Source organism: Poecilia formosa, unplaced genomic scaffold (assembly GCF_000485575.1).
Source record: "Poecilia formosa unplaced genomic scaffold, Poecilia_formosa-5.1.2 Scaffold588, whole genome shotgun sequence".
NCBI classification, from domain to species: domain Eukaryota; kingdom Metazoa; phylum Chordata; class Actinopteri; order Cyprinodontiformes; family Poeciliidae; genus Poecilia; species Poecilia formosa.
Window position 1 is genome coordinate 37,960 of NW_006800527.1, and position 19,198 is coordinate 57,157.

Genomic DNA, 19,198 nt, shown 5'->3' on the forward strand with positions numbered 1-19,198 from the left:
ACCTACAGAGCTGACTAAAATCTCATTGTCTAAAAAATGTAATGAACATGTTTTGTTTAGCCCACAGGCCTATGCTAACTTTTCAATGAAGAACAATAGGTCCCCTTTAATAAAAAAAAGGAAAAGAAAATCACAATGCTTGGAAAAAAATATAAGTATATGTTCTGCCCAGGCTGGATGTTGGAAATGTTTTAATTAGTTTTAAAAAAGTTCTATTAATTTCTCTGTATTTTATTTTGAAGGAGAATTTTTAGAGAACAGTGCATTGTGGGTAGCAGAGGCAGTTGCAGTTTGGAATACCTGTTCATAGAGAGAAAGCCTGCCTGTTAATGTATGAACTTCACCTCCTGTGTTGTCAATCTTTTATCACACCTCTGAAAACAATGGCTGTAAGTTCAATCTGTGTTCTGTTTGGTGTTATATGTTTTGTTAGTTTAGTTTGAGATTATTTTCCAAAATGTGTTTGTTCTAGAAAAGCCATATTTTGATAGTTTTTTATTTACATAGCAACAGTTGCTACGTGACTGTTTTTTTAACTGCAGCTCAGGTTAATTATATTCAGACTCCAGAAGTTTATTCTGTATATTTAGAGCTGATGCATATTTTATTTTTCTTTCTTATAGTTTCACTCAACCTTTCATTGAGCTTTCCACACCACTGCTCAAAGTTGTCAAGAAAACGTAATAAAGGAGCAAGACGCTCAGCTTCCTGGCTCATGAAATTGAGTTTGGCTTGCTGTTGATCTACGTTAACATACAAAGAGTATCTAACACGTAGTGATAACAGTACAGTATAGAAGCAAGAAGTGAAAGCAATTCAAGTTTACATGGAGTTTACAAGGAACACCCTTTCTTAGACTACTGTGGATTATGTTGTTTTCCACATTTAACCACAACCTTCTGGCTCTGAGACGCCGTAACTTAAAAACAAATGCGTGAATTATGCAACACAGTCAGGACTGCTAAGGAGTGGCTCCTGAAGTAGCTTAGTCAATCTCCAAACCTGAATTTAGTAGAAAACCTGTAGAGGAGCTGAAGTACTGTGTTGCCTAGCAACAGGCATAAATCCTGGAGAGGATCTGATTGGAGGAGAGCTGCAGAGCAACTCCGACTTCTGTAACTAAAACTTTGAATCCAGAAAATCTGATTTTCTGGATTTTGTTTAGCTTATCTGTCTCTCCATTCTTTGAAACATCTTGATTTTTTTCAGGTTCTCCTCATTTCTGAATACTTCCAGCAACAGCAGTTTGAGGAGCAAACCAAGGCACAATGTGAGCGTGTTTACCAGCTGAGCCAAACAATGTGGCGATTGTTACAGGAAACGACTCGTGTGGAAGAGCCTTCATGAGCTTCAGCTGTGGAGGAGAGACACAAACACCAGGCAGCTCGGATGCTTTCCAACAGAAGGGGATCCAGCCTTTTTCAAACCGGGCTGCTGGCATCAACGAGTCAACAAATGTGATGCATCTAAAAATATTATTTAAAGATAAACATTTTTTCTCTGAAAAACTCTGGCTTGTTCATCAAAATTCAGATTTTTTGCAAAAAAAGAAAAAAAAAATCTGACATTTTTCTCAGAATTCTGACTTTAAACTCAAAATTTGAACTTTTTTCCCTCACAATTTTGACATTAATCTCACAATTCAGACTTTTTACCTCAAAATTCTAACTTTAAACTCAGAAATGTCATAATTCTGACTTTATCAAAATTCTGACATTTTTCTTAAAACTAACGTTTTTCCTCAGAATTCTAACTTTTCTCAAAATTGACATTTTTCACAAAATTCTATTTTTTCAGAATGTTGTCTTCAAATTGGAAAGCTCGTAATTCTGACATTTTTATCAAAATTCAGATTTTTTCCCCAGAATTCTGACTTTAGAGTCAGAAATCGGAGAGGAGAGACATAAACATGCTCTGTCTCTCCCCTTAGACTTAAAAATAAAATACTTGCTTTCTTTTCTAAAAACAAAAAGAAATCACAGAGACTTATTTTAATCAGTTGGGTATATTGTTTTAGGGAACAGCTGAGAATTTCTCTTTAAATTACAAGAATACAGCCATAATATTTGCTCAACAAGGATGGAGATTTATTCGCAGTCATTTGTAAGATTTTTCTTTTAAAAGAAAGCAAGAAAGTTTGTTTAAAATCAGATCTGGCATGAAAAAACATCCGACTCTCTGCTGTCAAACTTCTCTGATCTGATCTCATGTCGAACAGTGAAAATGTAAACATGTCAGGAAGCAGCTCAGCTGAGTCTGATGTGGCCGTCCACCAAAACTGGCCAGGAAAGAAGCAAATCAGAGATCAGGAAGCCACCACTCCCTGTCTGCTGTTTCCAATACTGTCATTTCCTTGGCAGAGGAGATGAACTACAGCTGACAGCCCACCACACAGAGGGACTGGGACTGTGGACGTTAACCCACTAACGAATGTGATTAATCTAAAAATATAATATCAATATAATTTTCCCTGAATTCTGACTTGTCAAAATTTTGACTTTTTTCTCAGAATTTTTAATTTTTTTCTCAAAAATCAGACTTTTTCTCAGAACTCTTTTCAGAAGTCTCACTTTAAGCTCCAGTATTTTTTTTTTATTGTGACTTTTTTCTCTGATTATAAACTAACAATTCTGACTTTAAAGAAATAATTTCAACCTTAAACTCAAAGTTTTGATTAAGAATTCAGTTCCTTTTTCCTCAGAATTCTGACTTTTTTGAAGCACATACCAGACATTTTTTTTTTATTTGATTCCAACGTTTTGACAGGAAATGAACTCCATATATGCAAAGCTGAACGTTGTGTAAGTTCACCAGAGACCTCCAGGTTTACGTAACGATGTGGGAGAGAAGCTGCCATGTCTGGTTTTCATCAGCATTCAGCTGACAGCTGACATGAAATCCACTTTACTCCTCCGTAGAGCCGCTCCTGTCGTTACTCTGCTGACATGTGGGAGCAGAAGTGAGGAAACCAGGAACTACTGCATGAACTACTGAGAATGTCTTTAGGTAATAATCTAAAGAAATGTAAGTTTTGTTTACTGCTGTGTTGGATCAACACAAACTGCAACTTTTTTCAAAACAGTCCAAATTTTGGGTTTCCTTTGTGTGCTGGAAAGTCAAATAATCTCCATAAAGCAACATGGTGGTCAGGAAGGAGCATCAGCCTCTCTGACTGAGTTGAGGCTCAGAGGGTTTTCTGAACACGGTCCTTTTCCAGGCAGACAAACCCTGGAAATAAGACATCATTTCTCCTTGAAACATTTATGTGACATTTATGAACAACATGGTAATAATAAGACTTTGAAAAACCTTTTTTTTCTCTAATTTATTGCTGTTCATTTTTGACTACATAATTTTACAAAACATCAGTCTGTAAACAAACAGCCTCAATAATTATGTTTTTATTTAATGTGCTGATTTTTCTAAACCGGCTGCACAGTGGCGCAGTTGGTAGAGCTGTTGCCGTGCAGCAAGAAGGTTCTGGGTTCGATTCCCGGCCCCGGTCTTTCTGCATGGAGTTTGCATGTTCTCCCTGTGCATGCGTGGGTTTTCTCCGGGTACTCCGGTTTCCTCCCACAGTCCCAAAAACATGACTGTTAGGTTAATTGGTCTGTCTAAATTGCCCCTAGGTGTGTGTGTGTGTGCGCATGGTTGTGTCTCTGTGTTGCCCTGCGACAGACTGGCGACCTGTCCAGGATGTACCCCGCCTCTCGCCCGGAACGTTAGCTGGAGATAGGCACCAGCACCCCTCCCGACCCCACTGAGGGACAAGGGTGTTCAGAAAATGGATGGATGGATTTTTCTAAACCCAGCGGTTTACAGGAAACCTCAGCAAGCAAACCCAGATTTCACTTCGCAGTCAGCAGAAAAATAGACTATGTGGTTTAAAAGCTCCAGTGGGTGACAGAAATATCATCTAAATCACTTTAATAAAAACAAATCTGGATTAAATAAACAGAGAGGCAGAGAAAATGGCCGAATCCTCAGAGGAGCTAATGACAGGCGGAAGGATGCAGCTGGGGAAAGAAGCAGGTTGGAGCAAATCAGGGAATGAAAAGAGTAAACAGAGAGAAACATTAAATAAACAAATCCAAAAACACAAACAATAAACTAACTGAACTGACACAAGGGAGAAACTGTAGCAAGAGAAAATATCAGTAAGGAAATAAACAAAACAGAACATAAATCAAATTAAAAATCCAAACATCTACAGATCATAACAAGCAATTTTTAATTATAGTCTTTAAAAACAATTATGTCATTATTTATATCCTAATTTTAACCTCAGTTCAACACCACAGGAACGTTTTACTCAGCATTTGTGATCTAGTTTTCTAACGCAAATATTTTAGTTCACCTGAAATAAAAAAAATAACTTACATGTAACTTTTAAGCATGATAGAGGAGCTTGTTTTAAGCCAATACATCCTTAATATGGTTAAGAAAAGACAGATTATATCACTTATAACAAAACATTTTTACCATATGATGAATGAAATAATCTCACAGTGGAGCTGGTACATTTTTAATCTATTATAAGGAATAATTGACCTAAAACAAACTCCTGTATGTTGCTGAAAAGCTACTTGTAAGTTAGTTTTGTCTTATTTCAAGTGTATTCGGATATTTGCAATAAATTAAACCAAAAACACTCAAAGATTTTATGTTTTTCCTGAGAAATTGATGGACCAAGATTTCAAAATGTTTTGAGGTGTGAAAAGATTAAAATATCAAAGAGCTACAAACTTTTAATTCGATTTTATCTGTGAATATATTAATGACCAGAGCGGTTCTGCTGCTGGATGCAGCTGCCTGAGGAAGCAGAAGCAGCCCTTTTCTCCAGTGCTTTCATAAAACCAAACTGAATCCAGATGAGGGTTTTTGGGGCCTGGTAGGTTTTAGATTGCTAAACAGAATGATTGAATCTAAACAGTGAAGCACCGGAAATGCCTGCCTACGCATTTTGGCTTCGTTTAGACAGAGCTGGACTGACGTTTGGCTGCCAGCCTCCAGCTCAGACCTGAATCTGAAACTTGGTGAACATTCAAAGAGAATTTTCCTCCTCAGGACTCTGACCTTCATATTTAAGACAGCATGCCCAAAACCCGCCAACTAACTGAAAGCTTTTTCACAGCAAACAGAAACTTAACTGTCTGCAGGGGGGTTAGGTTTCGTTTTGAGTTTCAGTTTATCACAAATGAGAGTTAATCTCAACCACTGATGAACGTTAGAAAGCAGCTTGGCAGACAAATTAGAACGTCAAGTCTGAACTTGTGAAGCTGCGACGGCGGGTTCCTGCAGACAGACAAAACGGGACATCCTGCCCACCAAAAGAAAAAACACAGAACATTTGAGATCAAGACGTTGGAAACTTTCAACTTTTTGAAATTTCCTGATTTTGAAAAGATGAAAATTTACAAGAAAAAAATTTTAATTTTAAGATTAATGTCAGAAATTTTCAACTTCTGAAACTCAGAATGAGGTGAAACATTGTAAAAGCAACTGGACAATCTCAGCGCGGGTTGCCAGTGGCGCCATGTGTCTTAACAATCTGGACGTTTTTGAAGTGGCTCGCTTTCCAGAAACCAAAACTGATTCCAAAAGACGTCTGGTGGGAACTTTAAACGCTTAGGCAGTTTTTTTTTAAATAGTAGAAACCCAAATGGAAGTATAAAAACTTACAAAAAGTAAAACTAGCCAACCAAACGTTCTCTGGCTCGGCTTTGGTTGCTAGGTGACTGGTAGAGTTCCACTGGGGTTGCTAGGTAACGGCCAAGAGTCCGTAGAATGTGACTTAAGTAGGAGGTTTTTGCTAGACGGTTAATTTTAAGTGCTTGAGGTGTTTTTAGAACCAACAGAAACACAAATAAAAGTATAAAAGTGTCCAAAGAGTAAATTTTGCATGGCAGATCCCCTTTAATTGTAAACAAATTTATGAAACCATCTGTAAAGTTGAGGTTTTAAACACATACGTTGATTCCTGCTGTTTATGTAAAGCAACAGCAGTGAGTAACGACCAAAACCCTTTTCCTTTTGTTGCCAGCAGTTGCTCAACATCTTATAACTTACTGTCATTTAACTTCTACTTTTTATTTTGAAATCTTGTGCAAAATTATTGTAGTGACCATTTGTCCCCAAACTTAAATTCAAAAAATCAAAAAACTCAAAAACTCGAAAGTGATCAAAACAAAAGTAAATCCAACTCAAATAGTCACCTGATGCACCGTGGATTCTGGTTTACGCAGCAAAAAAGGGAATCAAAGTCAAAATATAGTTCTTTGGGTTTATTTGTAGTTCAGGCAAAAGGGTTACAGGCTTCTGCTCCTATTCCTGTACCTGTTCTCTGAATGGGAAAATAGCTCCTACAATTATAACAGGTCAAAGTTTTGCTTGCATGAAGCTGAATCACAAACCATGAATTTCGCAACTGGGAAAAGTCCAGAAATGTGCCGAACAAAGCATGAGGTCAGGAATGAGGATCGTTTTCTCTCTTCTATTTGGAGAAATGTTCCCTTCAATTTCCTCGACTTGCAACATTTTAATCAGTAGTTGTATGGCAATAAATTGTTTTGCAGGTTATAGCTTTTATTTACAACCTGGGGATGTGTGATTCATGGTTGTTTAAATGTTTTTGACTCACGTTAAGGATCAAGGTCAGGTTGATTTTTCAAAATGGGGAGCGGATGGAGCCAGTTTACAGTTTCTCCAAACAAGATGGCTCCCGTTCTTAGAAATGTCTGATAGTCTCTTTTTTTTTCCTTCTTCCTGTTGCAAGTTGTTTCTGTTGTTGGCAGATTACTGAGTCATTTAGGACAGCAGACCGTGAGAAGATGAAACCTCTGCATGATTGCAGCTGATTAAAACTGAATCCAGCTGCTGCAAGACATGAAACCAGAAACCGAGTTCTGGCTCCTGGATTCTCTCCAGAAGTGTGTTCATATGCAAAGCACCAACCTTCCAACATCCTCCCCCAAAGCTTCCCAAGAATTGGAAAAACTACACTGTCTAAAAGTGTTTTCTCTTTGGCTCCCCCTACAATTATGAAATACGTCTCTGTTACACAATAAAACCGTCATAGTATTAAAAAAATACAAGACGAGGATATGTTACAGGAACTAACAAGGGTAGCAAAAGAAGTTCAGAGCTTTGATGTAAAACCATCATAACACAGAAAACAAAACAGCACAGCGATCTGGAAGAGAGCGTTCAGGGAGAGAACGTGAAAGGCTCCAGTTTGCACAAAATCCTCACACATGCCTCAGACAATCTAATGAAGCAAACAAAAACCCACTGGAAATGTTGCCTCCATTTTTACAGTGCTGGATACATTGGCGACACCTACAGGGCATTCTGGGAAACCGTTACTGTCGCAAAAAAAACAAAAAAACAAAACGCAACAGTGAAGGATAATGAGCAACAACACATTACAACCAGGTAAACGGCCAACAGTAAAACCCAGTTTCAGGGTTTTTAAAGCTGCTTAAAGGAAATCTAGAATTCAAAATTCATCTTTTGCACGTTTTTCTATTTGGGTTTCTGCTGCTTCTAAAAACAACAAAAGATGTTTATTGCCATTAAGTTAATGTTTTTGGTGTCTGGAAAATGAGCAGTTTCAAAAACTTCCTGATTGTTGAGTCACACTGATCCGTTACCTAGCAACCTCAGCAGAGTTCTGCCTAGTACCTAGCAACCCAAGCTGAGCTCCAGCACATTTGGTCGGCTGGTTTTACTGCTGTATGCACTGCACAATGGCTGCTGGAAAAGACAAGTGTTGTTTTTGTTGATTTACCATCCAGAAACCACTTGCTGCATTGTTGTTGATTGTGCAGGAGGCTCCACTAATGCTTTTCAAAGATGTACAGTTGTATAATAGGCTAGTGCATTTCACATTTAATAATAGTCAGTAATTTAAAATCAGATCAGGTAGATCTTTGTTTTTACTTATGGAAATGGCACAATTTGAAATACCTTCCTGAACTTTAACTTCCAGAAACGTTTTTCAGTTTAATTGAGGTGATTTTTGGCTTTTCTTAAAAACAAATAATGCACTAAAGGGGAGATGGAAACACATTTCCTGAATAAGTTCTGAGGTAGTAAATTCTCCCATCCACTGGAGCTCTGAAGTCTAAACCTGAAGCTCGGAGGGGAGGCCCAATGTGTGGTTCATGCCAGCTTGCAGATGCTACTTCCTGTTTATTGCAGCCATGTGTAGCGTCAACATCCAATATAACTAAGCTTTTAATAGCCTGGTTGAGTCACTAAAAACCTCTTTTTTTTGTGGCGTTTCAAAATTTACGTCCTCGTTACTTTAGAAGCCATTTTACGAAATACTTTTTATTTCTTATTTGAGTTTTTTCTTGAATGGATACTTCATAAGTACATTTTTTGTTTAATCTTCCTTCCTCTGTTTGTGGGTCATTCAAAGCTTCTGACGTCTTACTTCTTTACAGTTTGTTCTGCTTTGACAACCACACCCTAAAATCTGTGAGAAGATCAAATCAACCAGTGGAGAGTTAAAGCATTAACAAAAGCTGCTTTAATGACTGTTGTTCTTACTGATCACAGATTTGCTGCATTTGGAGAGTTTTTATGTGCGACAGGCAGAAACAGGGGCTGGAATGTTGTGATTTTATGGGATTAAACAGGACAGTGTAAACATTCATGCATGTCTGGAAATGTTCTCATGTGCAAAGACGTTTTCTTTTTGTTCAGGAAAAAAAGCCAAAGTTAACCTCTGGTTTGACTCATTCAGTGTGAAAAGTAAATATAGTGAACTGGAAAGTAGCCGCAGAAAAAAATATATATTTCAATATAAAGCATTCCTCAAATGTTTAGAAACTGTAGGTGTAAAAATCAAGAAAGCATATGTCTCCAATTACCTTACAACAGGTTTTCCCAGAATGCCCTGCAGGTGTTGCCAATATCAGCAAAAAGGCGTAAAATAAATACAGAATCTCATTACAGCCATGAATTGTCTTTTTCCATCAAACCTTAACTTTAAATTGAAACAAAACTTTAACTAATAGGTTAATAAAGTATGAATTATTTAATATCCTACATGCAACATGACTCTGACATTTTCCTTTGCACCAAAGCAGAAGGATTAACATGAATGGGTTTTTATAGTGGAGATTTTTCATAACTGCATTTCCATGATAAGGATGGCAGATTCACTCTCAACTGTATTTATTTTCTACATCAATGTGGTTTCAATGGATAAAATATTTAAGATTTAAGTGTTTAACTGTAGCACTCTATAGTTACTGCTGCATTGATGTTTAGTGTTAATAAAATCTGTTTTGTTCCTGATCAGACTGGAGTCCGGACAGGTTCAGCCAAAAGTCAAAGACTCAGAGAAACAACCGACGGTTCCTTCTCAGACTCCAACCTTAAAGGTTAAAGTTCAAATCAAAAAACACTGAACAAGGCTGGCTTGTTTGGAAGATCTGAAGAAAGATCTAGACCAGTGGTGGGCGTACTTCTGCTTACGTGCTAAAGCGCTAATAACGGAGCTAATTTTTTATTTAGCACTTTAGCATTTTAGCTAACTCTGAAAATATTTAGCATACTTAGCTTCCCAAATATTTGGTGAACTACTCGTGTGTTGAAGTTTTTGGTTACCACCTGTTAATTCTTGAAGTAGTTAGATGTTTATATTCACGCTCTTATTTTGAAGTGAGTGAAGATTGTCTTCGCAGCACTTCCATTTCCTGTAATCCCATCTCCACCATTATTGCAATGCACCAAATGACAAACCTTTGTCTCGGTTTTGTGAAGTGAACTCTGGTGTGCTGTGAATTCATATGTGAACGCCAAGAGGACCGGAGACCGCGCCAAGAGCAGGAAGTGGACTTCAGTGTAAGGCACTCTGGATAAATGCAACCAGAGCAAATGTGCTAGCCTAGCGTTAGCAGGAGAAATCTGCCAACTCTCCATTTTTGTTTACCTTTTGTGAAGAAAGGAAGTTGCGCTTTGTGTCGATTCATGTCTTTTCCTTCAGTGGTTCTTGGTGCAGCGCCCCCACAGGCGAGGAGGGGAACTGGTTTTTCAAAGGGTTTAGTTGGTTTGCCTGCAGTGAGAAAGAACCACAGCAGCTGGAGATGGAACAGATGTTGCAGTTTTGGTCCCAATGGAACCAAATCTACTGGACTATCAGGAGGAAACACACTCTGAGGTTATCACAGCTAACTTTTTAGGCAGCACTGCCCACTACTGACCTGGTCAATCATCCCAGCCAATCCACAACAGAATGGCTGATAAAGTAAAAGTCCAGACCTTAAATGTTTGTGGTATTTTACAGTAAGTTTGAACAGAATTGGGCATCATAAACTGAGAACTTCTCCTTGGTTTGGACTGCTGGCAGCACAGCAGGTTTCACCTTAAGGCTGAAACAGTTTGAACTCAAACTGTCTTTCAGATGAGGGGAAACATTTATGCTCCAAAACACGAAACATGGTTGGACTTCTCGTGGGTTACTGTGGACCGAGATGGTAATGATCTTTTTCCTGGGTTACAGCTGGCCTTTAATTTAGTCTGAAATCAAAACAAACTTCTAGATCTGCAGCGTCCAACCTAGATTAGCACTTCGTGAACTGTGAACTGCTTCAGGAAGTCTGTCTGAAGTCCATACAAAGAAAACAAAGTGCATTTGTTCAGGAAATATTTGAACACATTTAGATATGATCTGTTATTCAAAGGCAGACATGAAGAAAAGTCTCCAAACACCAACCTCACTGTGTTTTCCTGCTTCAAGTGAACATAAGTTCAAGGGGAAATGTCATAATTACTTTATCATTCAGAGACCAGATTGACAGGAAATCCTGTCATTCTTTATCTGATAGTTGCAGAATATCAGATAAATGAAACTTGGACTCTTTGGTGTTTTGAAAAAAATCCTCAGTAATGAACTGAAGCATAACTTTTGACGGTTTTTACTTTGGATACACATAAAATATGAAGCCTAGGTGTAAATTCGACCCACCTCCTCCCCGTCTCCACCCTCATCCTGCCAGGCATTTTCCAGGCTCCCTGCAGGCTCCTTCCTCTCCAAGTGGTGCTCCACCACCAGTGTCCGGGGCCGGGGGAAGACTACACGTCTTCTGCCGGTGTCCAAGCGCCAAATTCTCGGTCCAATAAAGCGTCTAACTGCTGTTTTCTCTCTCCGTGTGAGTCTCTACAGATTGAAAGGCGGTTTGCCTCAGTTTTTATCATTTAAAATGTGTTTTTGAGCTACTATGGAATATTACTAAAAAATTAAACACTAAAAAAATTGATAATAAAATCATGACATTACAAGAGTAGTCCTAATATTACAAAAATAAAGTCATAATATTTTGAGAACAAAGTTGGAATATTATGAGAATAAAATCATAAGAATGAAACTGAAATAATACGAGAATAAAGTGAATAAAATATGACAAAAATCGTAGCATTATGAGAATAAAGTCGGAATGTTACTTTAGGTCTCAAAGAGAATGAAAAACCGGAACTCGGTGTCTTTTAGACTCCAAATGAAACTTTGATTTCATAACTTTCCCAAATTAAAGGTCATATTTTGCCAAAGAAAAATCACTTTTAGCAAAAAATAAGTGAACAGAGTCACTTATGTTTCATTTAATTTGAATTTTGTGATTAAAATGAGAAAAGTTTAAGTTTGAAAAGTACCAATTATCCGCCAATGCTGCCATCTGGTGGCAATTCGATGTTACTACAGAAAAATCGCCAGATTTATTAAAGTAAATATTTATTTAAATATGCAAAGCAAGGACACTTCTTGTAAGGAAGTATTAAAATGTCAAAGTTTTAAACTTTTAAAAAGTATTTTTTAAAAGTTAGTTTCTGACATTTATCCTGAAAATATTTTAAAATACATGTTTTACACGGCCTCCCATTTAAAAATGTCAATAAACCATCAATGTGATGCTCTGAAGTAAAAGAAAGCAAGAATCTGTGACCGTATAAAGTCAGATTTCCCGAGAAAGCAACTAAAAAAACCACAAAAGTTTTGGATCATTTAAAAAAGAACCAAAATTGAATTAAAAAGATTATTTTAAACCATAATTAAAGTTAGCTTACTCAGAAATGAATGAATTAATGCTGATATGTTTAAGAACTGAGAAAGAGATTAGATACTAAAAAGGAGTTATTACTGCAACGACATTTCTTTAAAATAACTTAATTATTGATCATTTAGTTTTAATGGTTTACAAAAATATGCAGAACAGCAATTTTTAAATTCAACATTTGATTCTGCAGCATTAAAATAATAAAATACATCAACATTGATGATTGCAACAAGTTTAATGGGTTCTGTTTTAAAAGCAAAACATTTTATGGCAAATAATCTGAGGAAATAACGTTTTGCATGGAGTCACAGACGTCCAGAACACGGAGCTTCATTTCAGTAAGTGGTCATTTCTACAGCTGCTCCGATGGTGTGACGGCGTTGACGGATCCGATCTGATCCGGTGGGACGGATCTGCTTCACCATGATGACTGAGAAGATCAAGCCCATCATCTGGAAGAACAAGCAGATAAATGTGGTGAAAAGAGAGACGAGGCCAGAACAACAGGAAGGTTTCTGTTCTTAGAACGAGTGTGATGCAATTTTCACTTGATAAATGTAAAGAAAAAGTATTTTTCTCCTTAAGTTTTTCTGTCTTTACAATAAAACAGAAAACGTGAGCAAAACTTACAGCAATGAAATACAATCCAGACGTGATCCACAAGTAAATGTGAAGCGTTTGAGAACATGTCCAAGAGGTTTTCTCACAACACCGCAGGAGAGTGCAGTGCTGGAAATGTGATTGAATGGTGAAGTTAAAGGTGCACAAGGTCAAAACAAAAGGATCATTCAAAGTTCATTTTTATTTGCAGAAGCTGAAATCAGTGACTGCTTATTCGTTTCAGGTCTCATTTTTTAAGATTTTCGTCATTATGATGGCAGTTTATAGAGATAAAGGTTAGTTGTTCTCTTAGCTTCAAAATAATAATTAAAAACAATCAATTGAGCGTGACACTGTTACTGAAAGCGGTTGTATGTGTATAAACTTTCCACCTGGTTTTCTCAACATTAACCTGCCATCTCTAGAAAACTGTCGGGAAATTATTTCCAAATGCTTTTTGTTTTCTCTAGATCAGGGGTGTCAAACTCCAGTCCTCAAGGGCCGCTTTCCTGCAACTTTTAGATGTGCCTCTGCTGCACCACACCTGAAAAGAATAATTAGGTCATTAGCCAGGCTCAGGAGAACCGATCTACACAGGGAGGAGGTAATTAAGCCATTTCATTCCACTGTTTTTTACCTGTGGCACATCTAAACACTGCAGGACAACGGCCCTTGAGGACTGGAGTTTGACACCCCTGCTCTAGATTAACTCCTTATTTTGAGAAAATCATCGGGAGAAAGTACGTGCAGAAAATGTCCACTCTCAGCTTCCATAGTTGCTTAACCTGAAAAGCCTCCTCCCCGAGGGATGATGAAAAATATAAGAGGATTGCTAAACTGAGTTCATCCACCATTTTTGTTTAGTAAAGAGGTTTAAACACAAACTTTATGCATAGTGATGCTGATTTTATGTGTGAAGGATATTTGCTTCTCCACTTGCAACCCTTCATATCTTGTGGCCATCAGAGACTCTGTATGCAGAGCAGAAACTCATTACAAAAGATGCTTACATTACTTTGGTGTGGAGTTCTGCCACTCAATCGTTCTTATTCTGGCACTTGACAGAAATAAATAAAAACAGTGACTTCATTGTGTCTGTGTGGCTGATTACGTTCACACTGCAGCCTGAAACGACCCGATTCTTATTGTTTTGCCATAATGCAAACAACAGAGATTGGATTTTTAACTAATGTGACGCAGGCCTCTGAGATGTGGTTCTAAATCCGATCTTTCCAAATTAGTCAAAGTTCAGGTCGCATTCATGCAACCTGAACGACACTGATATTTGACAAACATCCCTATTCCGTGTCCTGATACAAGAAAAACAGCAACGATGGCGGATTATGATGAGGATTAAGTTGTTACTGTGTTGGTTTCATAAAGTTATCTTACGATTTAACTTTAAAATCGTAAGATAAGCTCCACCATTAGCAGCCATGTTTACTTCCGCAAACATAGAGTTCTTCTTCTTCTTCTTCTTCTTCTTCTTCTTCTTCTTCTTCTAAGCGCTCTCTACTTGTGACGTTACTGCGTCCTCTACTGTTCATGCGGGACATTTTCCGGTCGCTTGCAGTTCACATACAAGTCGCTTACATTTGGAAACATGAACGACCACGCGAAAAAAAGAATCTGATTTCATAAAAAAACATTTCTTCAGCCTGAAGTTTACGACTTCAGGCTGAGTCGTAAATGTAGCCTCAGTTAACGTTAAAGATAAAGTTGCCATCGGCAACAGAAATGTTGTATCTTTTGTTATGAAAAAGTAAAAACGAACTAAATATACAATATTTTGATGAAATGCACCAGCAGAAATAATTTGTAAATTATTGTAGATGTATTTTAGGATAAAAGAACATGATACGAGTCCCTGTTTTCTTTTTCTTTTCCTCTCATTTAGCCCAGTTTAATAAATGGGTGCCGCCACCTCCCTTTCTATTTTGTAGTAAAAGTGAATTATTTATAATTGACAACTGATAGAGATTACATCTTTTATACATATTTATAAAATATGTATAAAAGATGATATGTATGAAAGGTCCACACAGAATCTTTCCAAAGGCCGTAAATGGCCCCAGAGCCACACTTTGGACATCCCTGGTCTTTAACCGCTCTGATGCGCCACCCTGATTACAGACAGTCATCACGATGCCTGTCTTACCAGCTGAACCTCACAGACTGATCTGTCTTCACAGCTTTTAGTAATTACCTGGATTATCCAACCAATGACAACAACTCCACAGATTAGCATGACTTCCATTCCAATCCCCATCAAAACTGCGAACTGAACAGAAAACAATATCAAATCAACTTAATTTTCAATCCATTATTAACTTTTTGTTTGCATAAATTACATGAATTTCATACAACTTTGAGGAGGAATTTGCTCTCGATGCGAGCAGCCAGGTTCCCCAGCAGGGAGATCAGGAAAGCGGCCAAGGCAGCCAGCCAGGCTTCAACCTGACCGCAGAGCAAACAGACGAGTCTCACAGCAAATCTTACAAAACAAAGAACCGAGAACGTTGCCTACAGCAGCTTACACTTTATATTTAACACACAAACTCTCCACAGGTTCCCACTTTAAAATATCTGAATTTATCTCTTGATTTTTAACACTAATTTTTTGTGAGTTTTACCTGTTGCTGAATCCCAGCTAATATTAAATGCCAGATTAAAGCGACTCCCAAAACCTAAAGGAAGAGGAATGCACAAATTTATTCAACCAAAGATTCAGATTCACAAAGCAAAAGTTTTATGACTGAAGGAAACACAATATAATGAAAAGTTTGATAGAAGAGCATTTAATCCAGCAATCTGTTCTTAGATTAAATAAATCAACTGAAAAATTATTTTCTGCTTCTGTTGTCACATTTTTGTAATTTCTGTAGTAAACCACAAGAGACCGACGGAGTTAGAAACTCATCAAATGCTCCATAAGTATGAAATAGAGTCCAGATTAAAGTGAGGAAAGTCTGGAGAAAATAAGTTTTATCAAGAATATACAGTGACTCCTACATGTACTGACATGAAAAACTAATTTCTTATAACTAAATAAATAGATAAAGCCTGGATTACCACTCTTACACGAAGAAAAATAATTTAATAATTCAATAAATAAAATATAAGAAACACAAATATTAGTGTTTGAATATTAAAACAAAAGAAATGGGAATTTTTTTCATTTCTTCATAACTCTCCTTTTTAGCATTTCTTGTTGTTGCAATTTTTATGAAAAACAAAAACTCAAAGTATAATTATATTTACCTGCTGGACTTAAGTTTCTCTCATTAATGACTATTTATTCCATGTGCTTTGAAAAGAACATTAGTTCAAAACTGTCTGCGTAAATAATAAGTAATTTAAAGTGATTTTACTTACGGCAAACAATCCATTGAAGGCGATAAAAACAGCCTTCATGCATCCGTTAATTTTCCCCATTTTTCTGTTTTACTTTGACTAGACAGTTGAGAGACAGAGAACTCGTCCCGTTACAATGAGCTCTTATGCCACAAACAATGAGGGGAACCGTTTCAACACGGAGCCAACGATCAAAGATCAGCACAAGGAAGTGTCACAATGAAACGCAGCGACATGAGTAAATAAATTCAACAAGACGGGTTTTAAAAATGTCTCATTTCCACTCAAAATGTTTTTCAAGTAAAATTTAAGAAAATAAAATCTATTAAACACATTAAGGCATAAAAAACCTTTAATTTATACATAAACAAAATGGAGATGCAAATCAGTGGAAAAGGAAACTGGAGCTCGACGATGAAGAGCAGGAAACCATTTGGGTTCAGTTGTTTTAATTTTAATCTCCAGTTTTACCAGAAATCAATAAACCATCAAAACCAGTTTAATTCCATATGAACTGAAGAAAAATTAATTATTTTAAAGCTTTTCCTTCTGCTTAACCATTTGTTGTTTTTAGTTTAATTTGTTGGCCAGAACTTTATGAAACAGGTTTTAATTTCAATTAGTAAAACAAAACGTTAGATAAAAAATATATGTATAAATACATGTTTTTATTTATAGTTAACATAAAATTTAAAAAGCTTTTTAAGTTCCTGATAATCAAAAAATATTAACATTTTTCAGAATTTAAGCTGAGCATATTTTGTCATGTTTTCTGCTTTTTGTTTGAAAATGCAGCAGTGAAGCCTTTCAGGTGGAAAGCAAAATAAATTACAGCTAACGAGATGTAATCAGGCTGCTTTCGACTTTTACTCCTTTACATTATCTGTACTTTCTACTCCACTACATTTCTATGATGTGCTACATTCACTGTGTTTCTTTTATTTGTTTGAAAGTAATGAATGACCTTTTCGTTAAACTTGTTAAAAAAAAAAAAAAAGACGGCTGGGTTGCTCAAAGTTCTGGTCCATGTTTAAAAATTGTTTCAGAAAATATTTGGACAGAATAGTTTCCCTGCAGGGATCAGTGAAAGTTTTGTTAATGAAATTAAGAAGAAAAAAAACCAAACAGATTTTACTGCTGCCACCTTGTGGTAACCAGATGTTACTACAGAAAAACAGATTTCAGGTTTAAAATAAACTCGTTTTATTCATAAATCGTTCAGAAAACTGTTTTTTTTTTCTTTATATTGAATTTAAAAACATTTTAAAGATTCTGCAAACAGAACAGGAACATTTTAAGGCTAAGCAGTTTTTCCAACACTGGCAAACATTTAGAAATGAAATTAAATCAGAATAAAATACATTGTGGGGTCTGCAAAGCATTTTCATGTCAAAGTTTTTACTAAAACAAAGGAAAAGTGAGAATAATATTCTTGCATTCTGGCTCAAAACCCTCCAACATATTAACTTTAATAAACCCTCATTTCAATATCTGTTTGTCCGACGTTGTCATGACGACTGATCTGCATAATCATTTTGATGGTGATGATCAAACATATCATCTGAAAGAGCAAGTAGACAAACAGGTGATCAGAATAAAGGAGGTTTCTATTCTCACAATATGATGCGCTACACAAAGATGTTCTGCTCTTGATTTTCACGTTTCTGCCGTCCAGTTAAATCCCCACCGCTCAAAGGAACATTCAGGCTTCATATTAAAAACCCAAGTTTTTAACATCGGTATATAGATAACAGTATGCTATAAACTGAGTTTTTCTCTGGTCATAACTTAGAGCCCTTGTTCAGAGACAAGCTGAAAAGAAAAGGACTGAGAAAGTGGCCACAGGAAGCTGAAGCAGCCCTGCAGGCTGAGGCTACGGATCGGATCGCTCTCTGCCAGCCACATGGAGCTGCAGCTTCTCTAAGTGGGTTGCTGAACGTCATCTCTTCTGCCATCGTCTGTCAGACTAAAAGAGATTCAACAACCTGATAAAGAAGGCTGGTTCTGTTCTGGGAGAACTTGTGGAACCTCTGGAGACGATGATGCCAAGAAGGACTTCATATAAAATCAAGAAGATTGTGGAAAACCCTGAACATCCTCTTTATGGGACAACAGAATGTCTTCAGATTAGCTGTAATACAGACTGTTTCAGGAAATCTGTATTTGTACTTGGGTATTTTCACACAATATGGAGGCAGTCATAAAGTTTGTTCTGAAAGTCTTTTGTTTTTTAATCCAGGAGAATCAAACGGATGAAGACGTTGATGTTCTCAGATCCTGATGTCTGAGTTTATTCTGTCAGATGAACTCCTGCTCTGCCTCCATTTTATGTACGTTCTTTCCAGTAGCTGTGATATTTTTTATCTGGTCATATTTTACTTTTGACTTGTTCTCCCTCCACATCATTTATACATGATAACAATTTTAAAAAAGAGAGAAATAAAAAACTTACAGCAACTATAGCAAATCCAAAAAGGATGCCGAGGACAATATTTGCCACATGTTCGACATCAGCTGCAAAGATTTTCCCGCATGACTGCAGAAGAGGAAGTGGGAAGAAAGTTACGGATTGTAGGCTGGAGGTGTGACAGAAAGGTGAAGCTAAAAGGGTTTAATTAGTCGGTGTTTGACTCAAAACCTTGGAGTAGATGTACGGTGGCCCGGCGGATCCCTGTTAGGAAAAAACATTTTCAAAGATTTGCAGATAAGATTAAAAACATGATATAATTGTGAAACGTTTTTAAGCTCACCTGTGGGCTGGGTTTACATTGTTCATATGAAGATGTGCAGTTACAAGACTGAGGGATGTCTGAGCCCCAGTCCTCGACTCCAGTCCATCCACAACACTGAAGCTGAAACACGAGACTTTAAAATCAGGATTTTATAGATTCCAATAATACAGAATATATTCTGAAACAAAACAGCAACAGATGCTTTAATTTTTATGTAACTATTTGTCCAGAAAAGCTAGTATCCATGGCGTCTTCAATTGAAAATGTGTGCCTGTGCCTCCTGTAACACACCACCAGGGGGAGCCCTTTGATCTTACACTTTCTTGCCGGGTTTTCAGCAACTCTTTTCTTGCGTCGTTTTTCAGGATCTCATTGGCAAATTCAGCACTTTGACCTCTTTCCATGACCAAAATGGATAAAATTATTTTGGACAATTTTCTCTGTGTG

General features: G+C 37.0%; 3 long non-coding RNA genes across 4 annotated transcripts; 1 reads left to right on the forward strand and 2 right to left on the reverse strand.

Moving 5' to 3' along the window:
- Positions 1-141: 141 nt before the first annotated feature.
- LOC107834327 (uncharacterized) lies at positions 142-18,106 on the forward strand. The gene is made up of 4 exons (XR_001660119.1): positions 142-389; positions 624-790; positions 3,630-3,635; positions 18,095-18,106. It is a non-coding gene; the product is annotated as an uncharacterized LOC107834327 (long non-coding RNA).
- LOC107834329 (uncharacterized) lies at positions 12,286-14,949 on the reverse strand. 2 transcript variants are annotated; one of them, XR_001660122.1, is made up of 2 exons: positions 14,872-14,949; positions 12,286-12,517 (listed from the first exon to the last, which is right to left on the reverse strand). It is a non-coding gene; the product is annotated as an uncharacterized LOC107834329 (long non-coding RNA). The 2 variants fall into 2 exon arrangements; XR_001660121.1 differs by lacking the exon at positions 14,872-14,949 and adding an exon at positions 12,696-12,786.
- Positions 17,258-19,188, reverse strand: LOC107834328 (uncharacterized). The gene is made up of 4 exons (XR_001660120.1): positions 18,770-19,188; positions 18,658-18,690; positions 18,472-18,555; positions 17,258-17,580 (listed from the first exon to the last, which is right to left on the reverse strand). It is a non-coding gene; the product is annotated as an uncharacterized LOC107834328 (long non-coding RNA).
- Positions 19,189-19,198: the final 10 nt, after the last annotated feature.